Genomic DNA, 19226 nt, shown 5'->3' with positions numbered 1-19226 from the left:
ATGAGATTCACATTTTGAATATGAATTACACTTCAGTCCTTCCCCACATACTGACTCCATGACCCCAACTTTATACTGTTTTATTACAGATTTCTTCAGTGACATTAGATAAATCATTCTGAGTAGCTCCAGAGCAAGAAAGCTTCATATGCACTCACCGGCCACTTTATTAGGTACACCTGTCCAACTGCTCGTTAACACTTAATTTCTAATCAGCCAATCACATGGCGGCAACTCAGTGCATTTAGGCATGTAGACATGGTCAAGACAATCTCCTGCAGTTCAAACCGAGCATCAGTATGGGGAAGAAAGGTGATTTGAGTGCCTTTGAACGTGGCATGGTTGTTGGTGCCAGAAGGGCTGGTCTGAGTATTTCAGAAACTGCTGATCTACTGGGATTTTCACGCACAACCATCTCTAGGGTTTACAGAGAATGGTCCGAAAAAGAAAAAACATCCAGTGAGCGGCAGTTCTGTGGGCGGAAATGCGTTGTTGATGCCAGAGGTCAGAGGAGAATGGCCAGACTGGTTCGAGCTGATAGAAAGGCAACAGTGACTCAAATAGCCACCCGTTACAACCAAGGTAGCCAGAAGAGCATCTCTGAACGCACAGTACGTCGAACTTTGAGGCAGATGGGCTACAGCAGCAGAAGACCACACCGGGTGCCACTCCTTTCAGCTAAGAACAGGAAACTGAGGCTACAATTTGCACAAGCTCATCAAAATTGGACAATTGAAGATTGGAAAAACGTTGCCTGGTCTGATGAGTCTCGATTTCTGCTGCGACATTCGGATGGTAGGGTCAGAATTTGGCGTCAACAACATGAAAGCATGGATCCATCCTGCCTTGTATCAACGGTTCAGGCTGGTGGTGGTGGTGTCATGGTGTGGGGAATATTTTCTTGGCACTCTTTGGTCCCCTTGGTACCAATTGAGCATCGTTGCAACGCCAAAGCCTACCTGAGTATTGTTGCTGACCATGTCCATCCCTTTATGACCACAATGTACCCAACATCTGATGGCTACTTTCAGCAGGATAATGCGCCATGTCATAAAGCTGGAATCATCTCAGACTGGTTTCTTGAACATGACAATGAGTTCACTGTACTCCAATGGCCTCCACAGTCACCAGATCTCAATCCAATAGAGCATCTTTGGGATGTGGTGGAACGGGAGATTCGCATCATGGATGTGCAGCTGACAAATCTGCGGCAACTGTGTGATGCTATCATGTCAATATGGACCAAAATCTCTGAGGAATGCTTCCAGCACCTTGTTGAATCTATGCCACGAAGAATTGAGGCAGTTCTGAAGGCAAAAGGGTGTCCAACCCGTTACTAGCATGGTGTACATAATAAAGTGGCCGGTGAGTGTATGTGTATATATATATATATATATATATATATATATATATATATGTGAGTGTGTGTGTGTGTGTTACATGCTAGCAGCCCTGAATTTTTTCCAGAAAACTAAGTATTTTTCCCAGAAAATTATTTCAATTGCATGTTTTGTTATACACGTGTTTATTTCCTTTGAGTATATTGGAACAACACAAAAAAACAGAATTAGGCTAAGGTCCCACATAGCGAGCTGCAGCCACAAAGCACTGCGGAAAAAGCCAAGGCCAAAACACTTCGCTTTTTTTTGTAAAAACACGCTAATGGTTTTTCCGCCTCCCATTGACTTGTATTGATTTCCTGAGGTGGAATCTGCCTGAAGAATGGACATTTCGCTAGCAAATAATGGACATGTCGCTAGCTAAAATAAATAAAGATTATATAGGACTATATGGTGAGGCGTTTTTTGGTTAGGAATTTGAGGGTAAGTTCAACTGAGTATTTTGGTCAGGAGTTTGAGGCCGTATCTGCCTCAAAATCCTGACCAAAAAGAAGGCTCCCATTGAAATCAATGGGAGCCGCTCAGTTCTTTTTTCCGAGAGCGAGATGCTCATTCTTCAGACCGTTTCGCCTCGCAATTCGGCCTGAAGACTCTCCCGACTAGGGCCCATTCACTGGGCCTAATCCAGAGCATAGTGCACTGGTATTCAGTCGTGGCTACCCATATTTTGGACCAGAATCTGTGGCGGCCTCCGCCTCACATAACCTTCCCACAGTGGATGATGGGTGTCAATTGCAAGAGGAGTTGGTGGACGACGAAGCCACCAACCCGGCATGGACAGGGGTGATGTCTAGTGGGGAAAGCAGTGTAAATGTGGAGGCAAGCTAAGCAAGCAAAAAAGGTGGCTAGAGGCAGAGGCATGGACTGGGGTGATGTCTAGGGGCGAAAGCAGTGTAGATGTAGAGGCAAGCTAAGCAGGAAAAAATGTGGCTAGAGGCAGAGGCATGTCCAGAGGCAGCAAGACCCAAGATTTTTTGTGTATTAGCCACTCATGCAAAACTCGCCCATGTTGCCAGACTTATTCCTTCAACAGGCTAACAACTGCCATCCAGTCCACACCCACCAGGGGCACACTCTCCAAGGTCTGGGACACGTTAATGGCACCCCCTGGCCAAACTGCCGCCACTGAGGTGCCTACTGTCACTAGGAGGGACAAGTATAGGCACATGTTGCGGGAGTACCTGGCCGACCCCAGCCCTGTCCTCTCCTATCCCTCTGTGCCCTACACTTATTGGGTCTCCAAGTTTAATTTGTGGCTGGAATGTGTGCTGTTCGCCTTGGAGGTCCTTCCCTGCTGTCAGCGTGCTATCGGAAAGGGTCTTCAGCGCAGCCGGTGGCATCATCACAGATAAGCACAGCTGGCTGTCAGTGCTGACTGGCTGACTTTCATCAAAATGAACAGCCAATGAATAGACCCATCATTTACATGTCAGCTACATGACAAATTTAGTGCGGTTTGCACACTTTGCAAGTCTAAACTGAGTAGGGGCTCTGAAAAGAGCAACCTTACCACCTTTTGCGTGCGCTGTCATCTGGAAGGCAAGCCCTGGGCTCAGTGTGAGAGAACAAATGCAGGACAATCGTCGCCCGGCGTTGCCGACATTGCCTCTTCCACTGTTTACAGTGCTGGTGCTGCAGTCCAGACCACCAGCCTGGACACCTACACATCTGTCTCTGACACATTGGGGAGTCCACCCTTATCCGCCCTTTTGGCCTGCACCATCATGCGCCTCTTCCCATCCACTCCCCATCTCCCAGGCGTTTCATTGCAGGCAGAAGTACAGCGCAAGCCACCCACATGCCCAAGCCTTTAATGGCCTCATTTACAAACTGCTGACCCTGGAGATGTTGGCGTTTATGCTTCTGGATTACTCAGGAATTCCGTTACCAGATGGCAGCTGAGGCACCTCCCTATGCTGGGCCTAGCCGTTACTACTTCTCTTGGTGTGATGTCCCCGCCTTGCGCCTGCACGTGTCCCATATCATCAGTCGGGCCCAGAGTTCCGCACTTTGCTGCAAGGTCCACTTCACCACCAACGCATCAACAAGCGCCTGTGGTCAGGGATGCTGCTCCTCTTTAACCCCTTCCCGCCGATGGCACTTTTTGACTTCCTGACCAAGCTAAATTTTTTTAAACTGACATGTGTCATTTTATGTGGCAATAACTTTGGAACGCTTTAACTTACCAAAGTGATTTTAAGATTGTTTTTTCGTAACACATTGTACTTCATGTTAGTGGTAAATTTTGGTTGATATGTTTTGTGTTTAATTATGAAAAAATTGGAAATTTGGTGGAAATTTTGAAAAATATGCATTTTATAAAGTTTGAAATGATGTACATTACATACAGATAGTCAGACCGCCAAAATTATATCATAAATCTCATGTCCCAGATCTCTGCTTTATGTCAGCATCAAACTTTAGGCGCCCTTTTAATTTTTACAGACATTATAAGATTTACAAGTGAAACAACAATATTAAAAATTTTCAAGAAATTTCCAAAACCCATTTTTTAAAGGGCCTAATCCAGTTATGAAGGCGTTTTGAAAGACCCTTGTATTAAAGCCCCCCATAAATCACCCCATTTTCAAAACTGCACCCCTTAAATAAGCCAAAACAACATATACCTAGTAGTTTAACCCTATAAGTGCTTAATAGGAATTAATACAAAATGGAGGTGAAATTTTCAAATTTGAATTTATTTTACTAATATTTTCATTTAACCCTAGAATTTGCACATTCACAATGGGTTAAAGGAGAAAATGCATCCCACAATTTGTTAGGCAAGTTCTCCCGACTACCACAGTACCCCACTTGTGGGTGTAAACTAATATATGGACGCACAGTGAGACGCAGAAGGGAAGGCGCGCCAAAGAGCTTTTAGAGGGCAGATCTGGCTGCGATCAGTTTCAGCAGCGATGTCGCATTTACAAAGCCCTTGAGGTGTCAAAACAGTGGAAACCTCTAGAAAGTGACCCCATTTTGAAAACCGCACCCCTCAAAGAATTTATCAAGTGATGTAGTGAGCATTAGTAACCCCGAAGTGAATGTGTAAGCTGTGCGGAGTAAATTGGGTACACCAAATCCCATTCTATTTTCCCACCAGCTCCTATGACGCGGACGGGGAAGAGGGGCATTCTGGGGGATCAGCGCTGGTGTATTATCCCTCATAAGCTCTAAATATGGGGGGTCCCCTGAAAACACTCGCACCGCTTACACATTTCCTTCTAGTCGCAACCACTTATGTCCTAATGATTTGGCGACTTTTGGGGTTTTTGTCTTCACATTGTACAAGCTAGATTTTTATTTTTATTTTCTGGCAATGTGGCCATATGAGGGCTTGGTGTTTGCGGTATTAGATGTGCTTTTCAATGCCACCATTTTGGGGCCTGTAACTTATTGACTACATTTTATTAACTCTTTCTGGGTGGGATGTAAAAGGAAACATCAATTCTGGCATTGCTTTTTAGCATTTATTTTTTTTCCCATGCAGCGTACAGCATAAGCAACATGATACCTTTATTCTGCAGGTCGGTACGGTTACGGCGATAACTCATTTATATTATTTTTTAATGCTTTGCTATTTGTGCAGAATAAAATTCAATTTAGGGAAAAAAATCATTATTTTTGCATCGCCATCTTCTGAAAGGCATAACATTTTTATTTTTCGCTAGACAGAGCTGGTTGAGGGCTTATTTTTTGCGGGAACACCTCTTCTTTTTATTGGTACCATTTTGGTTTTCATCTGACCATTTGATTACTTTTTATTGAACATTTTGTAAGGGAAAGGTGGTGAATAATCATTATTTTGTGCGGTTTTCTACGGGTTTTTTTTACGCCGTTCGCCGTTCGGGTTAAATAATGTTTTAATTTTATTGCTCAGGTTATTACGGACGCGGCGATACTAAATATGTAATGTTTTTTTCTATTTTTCTTTATTTTACATAATAAAACATTTTATATGGGGAAAATGGGATTTTTGGGGCTTTATTTATTTCTATTTTATTTTAAACTTATTTAAACTTTTTTATTTTTACTTTTTTCTAACTTTTTTTTTCTGTCCCCATGGGGGATTGAAGCAGTGATCGGCTGATCATCGCTTCACTACATATACACTGCAATACACGTGTTACACGTGTATTGCATTGTATAGGAAGCTGTCAGCCTGTGTAGACGCACAGGCTGACAGCTTAATTTACGGCAGGATCAGCCAGGTGCGAGGACGGGGTAAGTGAAGGGGCAGACCCGGGGTCACTGATCAGACCCCGGGCTGCCCCCTACGAACACCGCCCCCCCCCCCCCCCCCGAAACCGGCGCGGGGGGTGCCGATCGGCAACATTTTGTAACGAAACCCCGGAGGTGCCGGTGGTTATGTTGACCGCCGGCATCTCAGGGGTTAACACCCACGATCGGACCCGGTTCCGACCGCGGGTGTTACAGGGCATTTTCAGCCGGGCATTGTCATGCTGACACCCGCTGTGCATGGTGCGCACACAAGTTCTGTGTGCGCACCATGCAGCCGCCGTAATAGTACGGCGGTTTGCGGGAAGCCCTTCCCTGCAGCGCCGTACTATTACGGCGAATGTCAGGAAGGGGTTAATGACAGGCCGGATGAATGTAGTGGAGTCTTGGCCTGTGGTGCAAACTGGGGTGGCCTATCTCCTCTCCCAGCCCAAAATTCATGGCAGGGGTTCTCTGAAAGCCAACTCCTGCGCTGCAACCTCCACCCCAGCTACGAGCTGGAAACGCTGTAACACTGGCGTGGGGAGATGTCAGCAGGCCCTGCTGAAGCTCATCAGCTTGGGGGACAGACAGCACACTGCCTCTGAGGTGAGGGATGCCATCCTGGATGATATGGCAATATGGTTTTCACCGCTGCACCTGGGACCAGGCATGTTTGCGTATGTGATAATGGCCGGAACCTGCTAGCAGATCTGGATTGACCAAAAATTGGATTGAGCTTATATAGCGTGACTGAATTGCTTTGTATCACACTTAGCATTGGGGGGTACAGCATTAAAAACAGGTTTAACCCTACATGGCCTGACTGAATGAACGGCTATCTCCCACTTAGCTTTGGGGGGTACAGCATTAAAAACAGGTTTGAGCCTACATGGACTGACTGAATGAACGGCTGTCTCCCACTTAGCAATGGGGGGTTCAGTGGAGGAAAGCTGGATGTCGCGTATATGGACTGACTGAATGAACAGCTGTCTCTAACTTAGCTTCGGGGGGTACAGCATTAAAAATAGGTTTGACCCTACATGGCCTGACTGAATGAACGGCTGTCTCCCACTTAGCTTCAGGGGGTAGACCCTTAAAAATTGGATTGAGCTGATATAGCCTGATTGAATTGATGTGTCTCCCACTTAGCTTTGTGGGGTAGAACCTTAAAAATTGGATTCAGCATACATAGTCTGACTGAATTTCTGTGTCTCCCAGGTAGGTTTTGAGTTTACACACCGTAAAAAACGGGATTGAGCGTACATAGCCTGACTGAATTTCTGTATCTCCCAGGTAGGTTTTGGGGTTACACACCGTGAAAAACTGTATTGAGCGTACATAGTATGAATTTCTGTGTATACCACCTAGGTTTTGGGGGTACACACCCTGGATATCTGGATTGAGCGTACATAGCCTGACTGAATTTCGGTGTCTCCCACCTAGGTTTTGGGGGTACACACCCTAGATATCTGGATTGAGTGTACATAGCCTGACCTAATTGCTCTGTATCCCTGTTTTGGGGTTACACACTGCCTGAAAAGCTGGTTTACACGTATATAGCCGGGACTAATTGCTCTGTGTTCCTGCTATTTTGTGGGGGGGGGGACCCCTTTTAAAAGCTGGTTTGCACGTACCAGTTTCCCCCAAAATAAGACAGTGTCTTATATTAAATTATCTTCCGAAATATATGACCTGTCTTATTTTCAGGGGATGTTTTATGCAGCGGCTGGAGCGGGGGACAATCGGCAGTCATGCCGATGCTTCCTTAGTGGAGCGCCGGCATGACTGCCGGTTGTAGGTGGTCCAGGAGGTGAAGGGGGAGTCTTATTTTCGGGGAAACAGGGTATATAGCCGGAACTAAGTGCTCTGTATTCCTGCTATTTTGTGGGGGACACCCCTGGAAAAGCTGGTTTGCACGTATATAGCTGGAACTGCCTGGTCTGTATTCCTGCTATTTTGTGGGGGACACCCCTGGAAAAGCTGGTTTGCACGTCTATAGCTGGAACTAATAGCTCCGTATCTCTGTTTTCCACCGTCCGTGGAAAGCTGGACTCCTCTCCCTGCAGTATATAGCTCTGAAAAGAGCTGTTGTTTTTCTTCGGTTTTTCCCTGCCTACTAGAAGCTAATGCCTATCTAGCCCTCAGCAGATCTCTCTTTCTCTCCCTATCTCTCACCGCAGATCTGACGAATATGGCGGTCGCTGTTCTTATAAATGAGAGGTCACATGTTTTCGACAGCCAATGAGTTTTTTCATTTTTTTTCAATGCCTCGGTTGTCGTAGTTCCTGTCCAACCTCCCCTGCACAGTTATTGGTGCAAAAAACGCTCCAGGGAAGGTGAGAAGGGATACAAATTTTTACTGCGTATGCCGCGTTGTATTCGATTGGAATCGAACACCTCGAACGGCCTGATATTCGATCGAATACCTATTCGATCGAACGGTGTTCGCTGATCTCTACATAGAACATTATCCCAAAGCAAATAAACAAGCTTCCTATAGAGCTCTGTCCTCACAGGAGAGAAATATCTTTGCCTGCTGCCTTCCTCTCATTCACTTCTATTGAACCTGCCAGGGATCAAGTGTAAATAATAGGTGCTTGCTCAAAGAGATGTAGAATGTCCTGTCTGGGGGAAGGTGACACTCCATCCCTGGAAGGTTCCGATTGTGTCTTTTCGCTCTGACAACATACTGAGCTCCTGGTGTTGAGATATGGAGGCGGCTGAACACTGTCTGTCTTCTATTACATAAACAGACGCATAGCTAGGCTTCTCTTCACCCTGGGCAAAGTTTTGGTTTGATGCCCCTATTTCCTACTTCGTATTTTAAACATGCTATCAACCACCACCAATTAATGTAACTAAGTAACTTTTCCTTTACATTGTTTCACTTAAAGTGTATCTGCTATTTCATGTCATTTTTTAATATAACCTGTTATGTGTATAATTGAGGAATAACATTTTTACTGATCATTAACCCCTAGGGAACGCAGCCCAAAAGTACTCTAAGTACACAGTCCCATTTTTTAAATCTGACATGTGTCACTTTATGTGGTAATAACTTTGAGATGTGTTAAAGGGGTTGTCCGGGATAAACTGACACTTGTAATCTACCCACCCTCCCCCACCACCTACCTTCTAAATTACTTACTATACCCCAAAAAATCTAGAATTACCTAGATCGCTGGCCATTCATGTGACCACCCCAGGGACATTTTCTGATTTTCTGGTGATGTTCTTTTTATGGAATCGGAATGTCACCAATACTAGGATTTACACATTCATAAGGGGTTAAAAGAGAAAATGTATGCGACAATCTTGCAATTTCTCCTGAGCATGAAACTATCCCACATGAGCAAGTAAACTGATGTATGGGACACACAGTAGGGTAAAGTGCAGAGGGAACACTATTTGAAAGTTGGAGGGCAAATTTTGCTAGAATCTGTTTCAAATGCCATGTTGCATTTGCAGAGCCCCTAGAGTACCAATATAATGGAAACCCTCAAAAAGTGACCCCCATGGTGTAAACTAGACTCCTAAATGAATTATCAATGGGTACAGTGAGTACTTTGGCATCTCATGTGTTATGCAGAATTTATTTATTTTAAATGTAGATTGTGAGCCCCACATAGAGCTCACAATGTACTTTTTTTTCCCTATCAGTATGCCTTTTTTTGGAATATGGGATGGAAATCCATGAAAACACAGGGAGAACATACAAACTCCTTGCAGATGTTTTTTTTTTTTGCCCTTGGTGGGATTTGAACACCAGGACTCCAGCGCTGCAAGGCTGCCGTGCTAACCACTGAGCCACCATGTGGTCCCCGTGTTATGCAAAATTTGGCCAGGAAATGGAAAGCAACATTTTCTTCTATAAAATATTGCTTTAATCCCAATATTTGCATTTCCACAAAAGGTTAAACAAGAAAGTGTACCCCAAAATGTGTTAAGCATTTCCTCCCAAATACAGAAATACCCCACATGTGGATGTAAACTGATGTATGGGCACATTGTAGGATCCAGAACGGAAAGAGTGGTATTGGGATTTTTGGAAGGCAGATTTTAGGCACAGGACTCATAGTAGCAGTCACTAGAGATGAGCGAACACTAAAATGTTCGAGGTTCGAAATTCGATTCGAACAGCCGCTCAATGTTCGTGTGTTCGAACGGGTTTCGAACCCCATTATAGTCTATGGGGAACAGATACTCGTTAAGGGGGAAACCCAAATCCGTGTCTGGAGGGTCACCAAGTCCACTATGACACCCCAGGAAATGATGCCAACACCTCTGGAATGACACTGGGACAGCAGGGGAAGCATGTCTGGGGGAATCTAACACACCAAAGACCCTCTATTACCCCAACATCACAGCCTAACAACTACACACTTTACACACTCAATACCACCTCTCTGACAGTAGGAAAACACCTTGAAACATGTGTATTTGGCACTTGCAGTGAGGAGAGCTTGTCACCAGCAGTGAATTTGGCCCTTGTAGTAAGTTGAGGTTGGCACCAACATTTGTTTTGAAAATCAGGGTGGATTGAGCCTCTAACCAGCAGAGTTTGGGCAAATTCATGGTGGAGGGAGCCTCTAAACACCCCAGTTTGGGCAAATTCATGGTGGAGGGAGCCTCTAAAAACCCCAGTTTGGACCAATTCATGGTGGAGGGAGCCTCTAACCAGCCCAGTGTGGGCAAATTCATGGTGGAGGGAGCCTCTAAAAAACCCAGTTTGGACCAATTCATGGTGGAGGGAGCCTCTAACCAGCCCAGTTTGGGCAAATTCATGGTGGAGGGAGCCTCTAACCAGCCCAGTTTTGGCAAATTCATGGTGGAGGGAGCCTCTAACCAGCAGAGTTGGTGGAAATCAGGGTGGAGGGAGCCTCTAACCAGCAGAGTTGGGGGAAATCAGGGTGGAGGGAGCCTAGTATTAGCAGAATTGTGCAACGCTTATGGTGGATGAGTATGAGGATGCGGAGGAATTGGAGAGGTTGAGTACAGACATGGAGTTTCATGTTGGGGTGCTTTACACAGGTGGGCACAAAAATGACGGCTCTACCCAGTGGTGGTTCATTTTTATCAAAGTGAGCCGGTCGGCACTCTCAGCTGACAGACGGGTGCGCTTGTCAGTGATGATGCCACCGGCTGCACTGAACACCCTCTCAGATAGGACGCTGGCGGCAGGACAGGACAGCACCTCCAAGGCATATAGGGCAAGTTCAAGCCACAGGTCCAACTTCGACACCCAATACGTGTAGGGCGCAGAGGGGTCGGAGAGGACAGGGCTGTGGTCGGAAAGGTATTCCCGCAACATGCGCCTATACTTCTCACGCCTGGTGACACTAGGACCCTCCGTGGCGGCACTTTGGCGAGGGGGTGCCATCAAGGTGTCCCAGACCTTAGACAGTGTGCCCCTCGTTTGTGTGGACCGGTGAGAACTTGGTTGCCTACTGGAGGAACTGCCCTCCCTGCCGCCAACGTCACATGCTGGAAACATCTCCATCATATTCTGCACCAATTGCCTGTGGCAAGCATTGATGCGATTGGCCCTCCCCTCTACCGGAATAAAAGACGAGATGTTGTTTTTATACCGGGGGTCAAGGATAGCAAAGATCCAGTACTGGTTGTCCTCCATGATTTTGACAATACGCTTGTCGGTTGTAAAGCACCCCAACATGAACTCAGCCATGTCTGCCACAGTGTTAGTTGGCATGACTCCTCTGGCCCCACCGGAAAGTTCAATCTCCATTTCCTCCTCATCCTCCATGTCTACCCATCCGCGCTGCAACAATGGGACGATTCGAAGTTGCCCGGAAGCCTCCTGTATCACCATCACATCATCGGACAACTCTTCTTCCTCCTCCTCCTCCTCCTCCTCCTCCTCCATTAAACGCAGTGAAGCGGACAGATGTGTGGACCTACTCTCCAGCTGTGACGGATCGGATGCTATCCCTAACTCCTCTGTGTGATCTGAGTTATCCCTGATGTCAATCAGGGATTCTCTCAGAACACACAAGAGCGGGATTGTAAGGCTCACCATCGCATCCTCAGAGCTCACCCTCCTTGTGGACTCCTCAAAGACCCGTAGGATGTCACAAAGGTCTCTCATCCATGGCCACTCATGGATGTGAAACTGAGGCAGCTGACTTTGTGGCACCCTAGGGTTTTGTAGCTGGTATTCCATCAAAGGTCTCTGCTGCTCAACCACTCTATTCAACATCTGAAACGTTGAGTTCCAGCGTGTGGGGACGTCGCACAAAAGCCGGTGTTGTGGCACATGCAGGCGTTGCTGGAGAGATTTTAAGCTAGCAGCGGCTACTGTCGACTTGCGAAAGTGGGCGCACATGCGCCGCACTTTCACCAGTAGCTCTGGAACATTGGGGTAGCTCTTTAGGAAATGTTGCACCACTAGGTTGAAGACGTGGGCCAGGCATGGAACATGTTGGAGTCCGGCAAGCTCCAGAGCTGCTACCAGGTTCCGGCCGTTATCACAAACGACCATGCCTGGGCCCAGGTGCAGCGGCTCAAACCATATTGCCGTCTCATCGAGGAGGGCATCCCTCACCTCGGAGGCAGTGTGCTGTCTGTCCCCCAAGCTGATCAGCTTCAGCACAGACTGCTGACGTCTACCAACGCCAGTGCTGCAACGTTTCCAACTCGTAGCTGGGGTCAATCTAACAGCGGAGGAGGAGGCGGTGGCGGAGGAGGAGGCGGTGGCGGAGGAGGAGGCGGTAGAGGAGGAGGAGGAGGGGGGTGTTCTTCTCGTGTCCCTGCCAGGAATGTTAGGCGGGGAGACGAGGTACACCGGGCCAGTTTGGGAAGCAGTCCCAGCCTCAACTACATTCACCCAGTGTGCCGTCAGTGAAATGTAGCGTCCCTGTCCGCATGCACTTGTCCACGCGTCGGTGGTCAAGTGGACCTTTGTGCAAAGCGCGGAACTAAGGGCCCGCCTGATGTTGAGTGACACGTGCTGGTGCAAGGCGGGGACGGCACACCGGGAGAAGTAGTGACGGCTAGGGACGGCATAGCGAGGTGCCGCAGTTGCCATCAGGTCCAGGAAGGCGGGAGTTTCAACAAGCCGGAACGCCAACATCTCCTGGGCCAGCAGTTTAGCGATGTTGGCGTTCAAGGCTTGCGCGTGTGGGTGGTTAGCAGTGTATTTCTGCCGCCGCTCCAATGTCTGAGAGATGGTGGGTTGTTGTAAAGAAACGCCTGATGGTGCCTTTGATGGTGCAGGAGAAGGAGATAAGACAGGACCAGGGGAGGATGAGGTAGAAGTCAACAAAGTGGCGGAGGCAGATGAAGTGGTGTCCTGGCTCGTCCTCTGGAGTGCATCGCCAGCACAGTCAGCAGTGGCAGTGGCAGAGGCAGAGGCAGTGGCAGTGGCGTGAACGGCAGGCGGCCTTTGTCCTGCCGTTGCTGCCTGCCACTGATTCCAGTGCTTGGATTCCAAATGACGGCGCATTGAAGTGGTGGACAGGTTGCTCTTCTCAGAGCCCCTAATCAATTTCGAGAGGCAAATTGTGCAGACAACACTATATCTGTCCTCGGCGCATTCCTTGAAAAAACTCCACACCTTCGAGAAACGTGCCCTCGAGGTGGGAGTTTTTCGGGGCTGGGTACGAACTGGAACATCTTGGGAGATTCCGGGTGTGGCCTGGCTTCGCCTAAGCTGCTGACCTCTGCCTCTGCCTCTAGCTACCCTTTTTGGTGCTGCACCTGCCTCAACATCCACACTACTTTCCCCGCTTGACATCCCCCCTGTCCAGGTCGGGTCAGTGTCCTCATCATCCACCACTTCCTCTTCCAACTCCTGTCTCATCTCCTCCTCCCGCACAATGCGCCGGTCAACTGGATGCCCTGACGGCAACTGCGTCACATCATCGTCGATGAGGGTGGGTTGCTGGTCATCCACCACCAAATCGAACGGAGATGGAGGAGACTCTAGTGTTTGAGCATCTGGACACAGATGCTCCTCTGTTAGGTTCGTGGAATCGTGACGTGGAGAGGCAGGTTGAGGGACAATGAAAGGAGCGGAGAACAGCTCTGGGGAGCAGGGACAGTTTGGGTTATTGTTCTGTAAAGCTTCGGAATTTTGGGAGGAAGGAAGACAAGACTGTTGGGTAATAGGAGGAGAGGAGGCAGAGTCTGACTGGCTGCTGGACAATGTGCTGTAAGCGTTCTCTGACAGCCATTGCAAGACCTGTTCCTGGTTCTCGGGCCTACTAAGGTTTGTACCCTGCAGTTTAGTTAATGTGGCAAGCAACCCTGGCACTGTGGAGTGGCGCAATGCTTGCTGCCCCACAGGAGTAGGCACGGGACGCCCTGTGGCTTCACTGCTACCTTGCTCCCCAGAACCATTCCCCCGACCTCGCCCACGGCCTCGTCCACGTCCCTTTCCGGGAGCCTTGCGCATTTTGAATTCCTAGTTAGAAATTGGCACTGTATACCAGTAGTAAAAATTGTGGGTGCACGTAACCCCAATATATTCTTTGAATTCCCAGTCAGACACTGGCACTATATGGCAGTAGCAAGAAATGAGGGTATTTGTATTCCCAATATATTCTTTGAATTCCCAGTCAGACAATGGCACTGTATACCAGTAGTAAAAATTGTGGGTGCACGTAACCACAATATATTCTTTGAATTACCAGTCAGAAACTGGCACTATATGGCAGTAGCAAGAAATGAGGGTATTTGTATTCCCAATATATTCTTTGAATTCCCAGTCAGACAATGGCACTGTATACCAGTAGTAAAAATTGTGGGTGCACGTAACCACAATATATTCTTTGAATTACCAGTCAGAAACTGGCACTATATGGCAGTAGCAAGAAATGAGGGTATTTGTATTCCCAATATATTCTTTGAATTCCCAGTCAGACAATGGCACTGTATACCAGTAGTAAAAATTGTGGGTGCACGTAATCCCAATATATTCTTTGAATTCCCAGTCAGACACTGGCACTATATGGCAGTAGCAAGAAATGAGGGTATTTGTATTCCCAATATATTCTTTGAATTCCCAGTCAGACAATGGCACTGTATACCAGTAGTAAAAATTGTGTGTGCACGTAACCCCAATATATTCTTTGAATTACCAGTCAGAAACTGGCACTATATGGCAGTAGCAAGAAATGAGGGTATTTATAACCCCAATATATTCTTTGAATTCCCAGTCAGACAATGGCACTGTATACCAGTAGTAAAAATTGTGGGTGCACGTAACCCCAATATATTCTTTGAATTACCAGTCAGAAACTGGCACTATATGGCAGTAGCAAGTAATGAGGGTATTTGTATTCCCAATATATTCTTTGAATTCCCAGTCAGACAATGGCACTGTATACCAGTAGTACAAATTGTGGGTGCACGTAACCCCAATATATTCTTTGAATTACCAGTCAGAAACTGGCACTATATGGCAGTAGCAAGAAATGAGGGTATTTGTATTCCCAATATATTCTTTGAATTCCCAGTCAGACAATGGCACTGTATACCAGTAGTAAAAATTGTGGGTGCACGTAACCCCAATATATTCTTTGAATTACCAGTCAGAAACTGGCACTATATGGCAGTAGCAAGAAATGAGGGTATTTGTATTCCCAATATATTCTTTGAATTCCCAGTCAGACAATGGCACTGTATACCAGTAGTAAAAATTGTGGGTGCACGTAACCCCAATATATTCTTTGAATTACCAGTCAGAAACTGGCACTATATGGCAGTAGCAAGAAATGAGGGTATTTGTATTCCCAATATATTCTTTGAATTCCCAGTCAGACAATGGCACTGTATACCAGTAGTAAAAATTGTGGGTGCACGTAACCACAATATATTCTTTGAATTACCAGTCAGAAACTGGCACTATATGGCAGTAGCAAGAAATGAGGGTATTTGTATTCCCAATATATTCTTTGAATTCCCAGTCAGACAATGGCACTGTATACCAGTAGTAAAAATTGTGGGTGCACGTAACCACAATATATTCTTTGAATTACCAGTCAGAAACTGGCACTATATGGCAGTAGCAAGAAATGAGGGTATTTATAACCCCAATATATTCTTTGAATTCCCAGTCAGACAATGGCACTGTATACCAGTAGTAAAAATTGTGGGTGCACGTAACCCCAATATATTCTTTGAATTACCAGTCAGAAACTGGCACTATATGGCAGTAGCAAGAAATGAGGGTATTTGTATTCCCAATATATTCTTTGAATTCCCAGTCAGACAATGGCACTGTATACCAGTAGTAAAAATTGTGGGTGCACGTAACCCCAATATATTCTTTGAATTACCAGTCAGAAACTGGCACTATATGGCAGTAGCAAGAAATGAGGGTATTTGTATTCCCAATATATTCTTTGAATTCCCAGTCAGACAATGGCACTGTATACCAGTAGTAAAAATTGTGGGTGCACGTAACCACAATATATTCTTTGAATTACCAGTCAGAAACTGGCACTATATGGCAGTAGCAAGAAATGAGGGTATTTGTATTCCCAATATATTCTTTGAATTCCCAGTCAGACAATGGCACTGTATACCAGTAGTAAAAATTGTGGGTGCACGTAACCCCAATATATTCTTTGAATTCCCAGTCAGACACTGGCACTATATGGCAGTAGCAAGAAATGAGGGTATTTGTATTCCCAATATATTCTTTGAATTCCCAGTCAGACAATGGCACTGTATACCAGTAGTAAAAATTGTGGGTGCACGTAACCCCAATATATTCTTTGAATTACCAGTCAGAAACTGGCACTATATGGCAGTAGCAAGAAATGAGGGTATTTATAACCCCAATATATTCTTTGAATTCCCAGTCAGACAATGGCACTGTATACCAGTAGTAAAAATTGTGGGTGCACGTAACCACAATATATTCTTTGAATTCCCAGTCAGACACTGGCACTATATGGCAGTAGCAAGAAATGAGGGTATTTGTATTCCCAATATATTCTTTGAATTCCCAGTCAGACAATGGCACTGTATACCAGTAGTAAAAATTGTGGGTGCACGTAACCCCAATATATTCTTTGAATTCCCAGTCAGACACTGGCACTATATGGGAGTAGCAAGAAATGAGGGTATTTGTATTCCCAATATATTCTTTGAATTCCCAGTCAGACAATGGCACTGTATACCAGTAGTAAAAATTGTGGGTGCACGTAACCCCAATATATTCTTTGAATTACCAGTCAGAAACTGGCACTATATGGCAGTAGCAAGAAATGAGGGTATTTATAACCCCAATATATTCTTTGAATTCCCAGTCAGACAATGGCACTGTATACCAGTAGTAAAAATTGTGGGTGCACGTAACCCCAATATATTCTTTGAATTACCAGTCAGAAACTGGCACTATATGGCAGTAGCAAGAAATGAGGGTATTTGTATTCCCAATATATTCTTTGAATTCCCAGTCAGACAATGGCACTGTATACCAGTAGTAAAAATTGTGGGTGCACGTAACCCCAATATATTCTTTGAATTACCAGTCAGAAACTGGCACTATATGGCAGTAGCAAGAAATGAGGGTATTTATAACCCCAATATATTCTTTGAATTCCCAGTCAGACAATGGCACTGTATACCAGTAGTAAAAATTGTGGGTGTATATAGCCCCAATTCTATTGCTAGGGGACTTGCAGGGTATTTCTGGGGTGAAGGTGGGGGGGGCACACCGTTGGAACGGGTATCGGGGTATATATCGGGTATACGGGAATACACTGACAGTGTATTCCATTCAGGATCCTGGGAAAGCTGGGTTGCGGCGATTGAGCCCGTCAGTGCCACGTTACACTGACAAGCTTCTCCCTGGAATTTAGCTCTTATAAGAGCTGTTGGTTGTCTTCTCCTTCCTATCCTAGCCTGTCCCTGCCTACCCAGAATCTAAGCCCTAGCTAGCTGGACGGAAACCTCCGTCCTCGGTGAATTGCAAGCTCAGAATGACGCGAACCTGGGCGGCGCTGTTCTTTTAAATTAGAGGTCACATGTTTTCGGCAGCCAATGGGTTTTGCCTACTTTTCTCAACGTCACCGGTGTCGTAGTTCCTGTCCCACCTACCCTGCGCTGTTATTGGAGCAAAAAAGGCGCCAGGGAAGGTGGGAGGGGAATCGAGTAATGGCGCACTTTACCACGCGGTGTTCGATTCGATTCGAACATGCCGAACAGCCTAATATCCGATCGAACATGAGTTCGATAGAACACTGTTCGCTCATCTCTAGCAGTCACCTTTTCTCGCAAGTGACATTTGCACCAGCCTCGCCAGTTTTGTAAAAGTGGCTGTGGCTGTTGTCGGGTATAGGTTGGGCCATAACCCATAACTTATTCATCATCATTTATGCTGGCGAAGATCTGCCATAGATTTACACCTACCGTGTTTCCCCGATAGTAAGACACCCCCGATAGTAAGACGTAGCGGGGGGTTTTAGGGAGGTCGTCTAATGTAAGACATACCCCGAAAGTAAGACATAGTGGGACTTTCGGGGTAAAAAGAATGTAAGACACTGTCTTACTTTCGGGGGGGTGTTACTGTGTTACTGTATTGGGGAAACACGGGGCTCCGCTGTGCTGTGAGAGCCGGGGGGAACTCCCTGGAGAGGGAGGGGGCGTTCCCCCCGGCTCTCACAGCACAGCGCTGTGAAGAAGGACTTTGCCGGCGGCCGCTTAACCCCCCACGTGCCAGCCGCTTCTATTCATTTCAATGGCACGCTTCCATTGAAATGAATGGAAGCGCTCGGCACGCGAGGAGTTAAAGGGATTCTTCCATTAAAAGAAGTTCTTTCCTCTGACTACGTCGGAATAGCCTTAAAAAAGGCTATTCGTCTCCTACCTGTTGCCATAGCCAGCGCCGCCTTCTTCCTCAGCTGCGTCCGCCCCGTCTGTGTCCCCGTCGGGCCTCATGGATGACGCATGCGCAGTCGGCTCTAACAGGCTCTCGCAGCCAGAGCCGACTGCGCATGCGTCATCCATAAGGCCCAAAGAAGAGACAGACAGGGCAGACGCAGCTGAGGAAGAAGGCGGCGCTGGCTATGGCAACAGGTAGGAGACGAATAGCCTTTTTTAAGGCTATTCCGACGTGGGCAGAGGAAAGAACTTCTTTTAATGGTAGAATCCCGTTAAGCGGTGACACTGTCTTACTTTCGGGGAAACACGGTAGGCACAAATACGCCAGGAGGCTGTGCCTCATGACATAATCACGCCCTTTGCTGGTGCAGGGGACAGGTGGACTAGCATAAAATGTTAAATCCCCTACCTGTGTTTAGTACAGGCCTGGATTATTGGGAGGGCAAAAGGGGTGAACCCCAAGCTCTTCAAGATGATTAGTATTTGACAGTTGAATAATTACATTATTTGGTCACTGCCTGATGCTCCTCAATGGGTAGATCTGCATGGAGAAATAACAAGGAATGCCCCAGTTCTGTTTATAACATCTATTCACTTCATAAGGTTAAAACTAGTGTTAGGTCCCCTTGAAATGTGAACCTGTGATGTATAGCATCTTGCAGGTTATATTCCACTTGCTATATTTGTCCTGCAAGCTGTTCCTTGCTGTCCTCCCCCACATTGATTCTTGTTGCAGCATTGCTTGGCTGT

The 19226-nt window shown here is 46.4% G+C and overlaps 1 protein-coding gene across 2 annotated transcripts in view; it reads right to left on the bottom strand.

Annotated features, from left to right (window-relative positions):
• Positions 1-19226, bottom strand: part of DOK5 (docking protein 5) — a 117942-nt gene that overhangs the window by 63027 nt on the left and 35689 nt on the right. The window lies entirely within an intron of this gene.

Source organism: Leptodactylus fuscus, chromosome 6, assembly GCF_031893055.1.
Source record: "Leptodactylus fuscus isolate aLepFus1 chromosome 6, aLepFus1.hap2, whole genome shotgun sequence".
NCBI lineage: Eukaryota > Metazoa > Chordata > Amphibia > Anura > Leptodactylidae > Leptodactylus > Leptodactylus fuscus.
The sequence above is the reverse complement of the archived record's forward strand: the minus strand, read 5'-3'. Positions and strand labels throughout refer to the sequence as shown.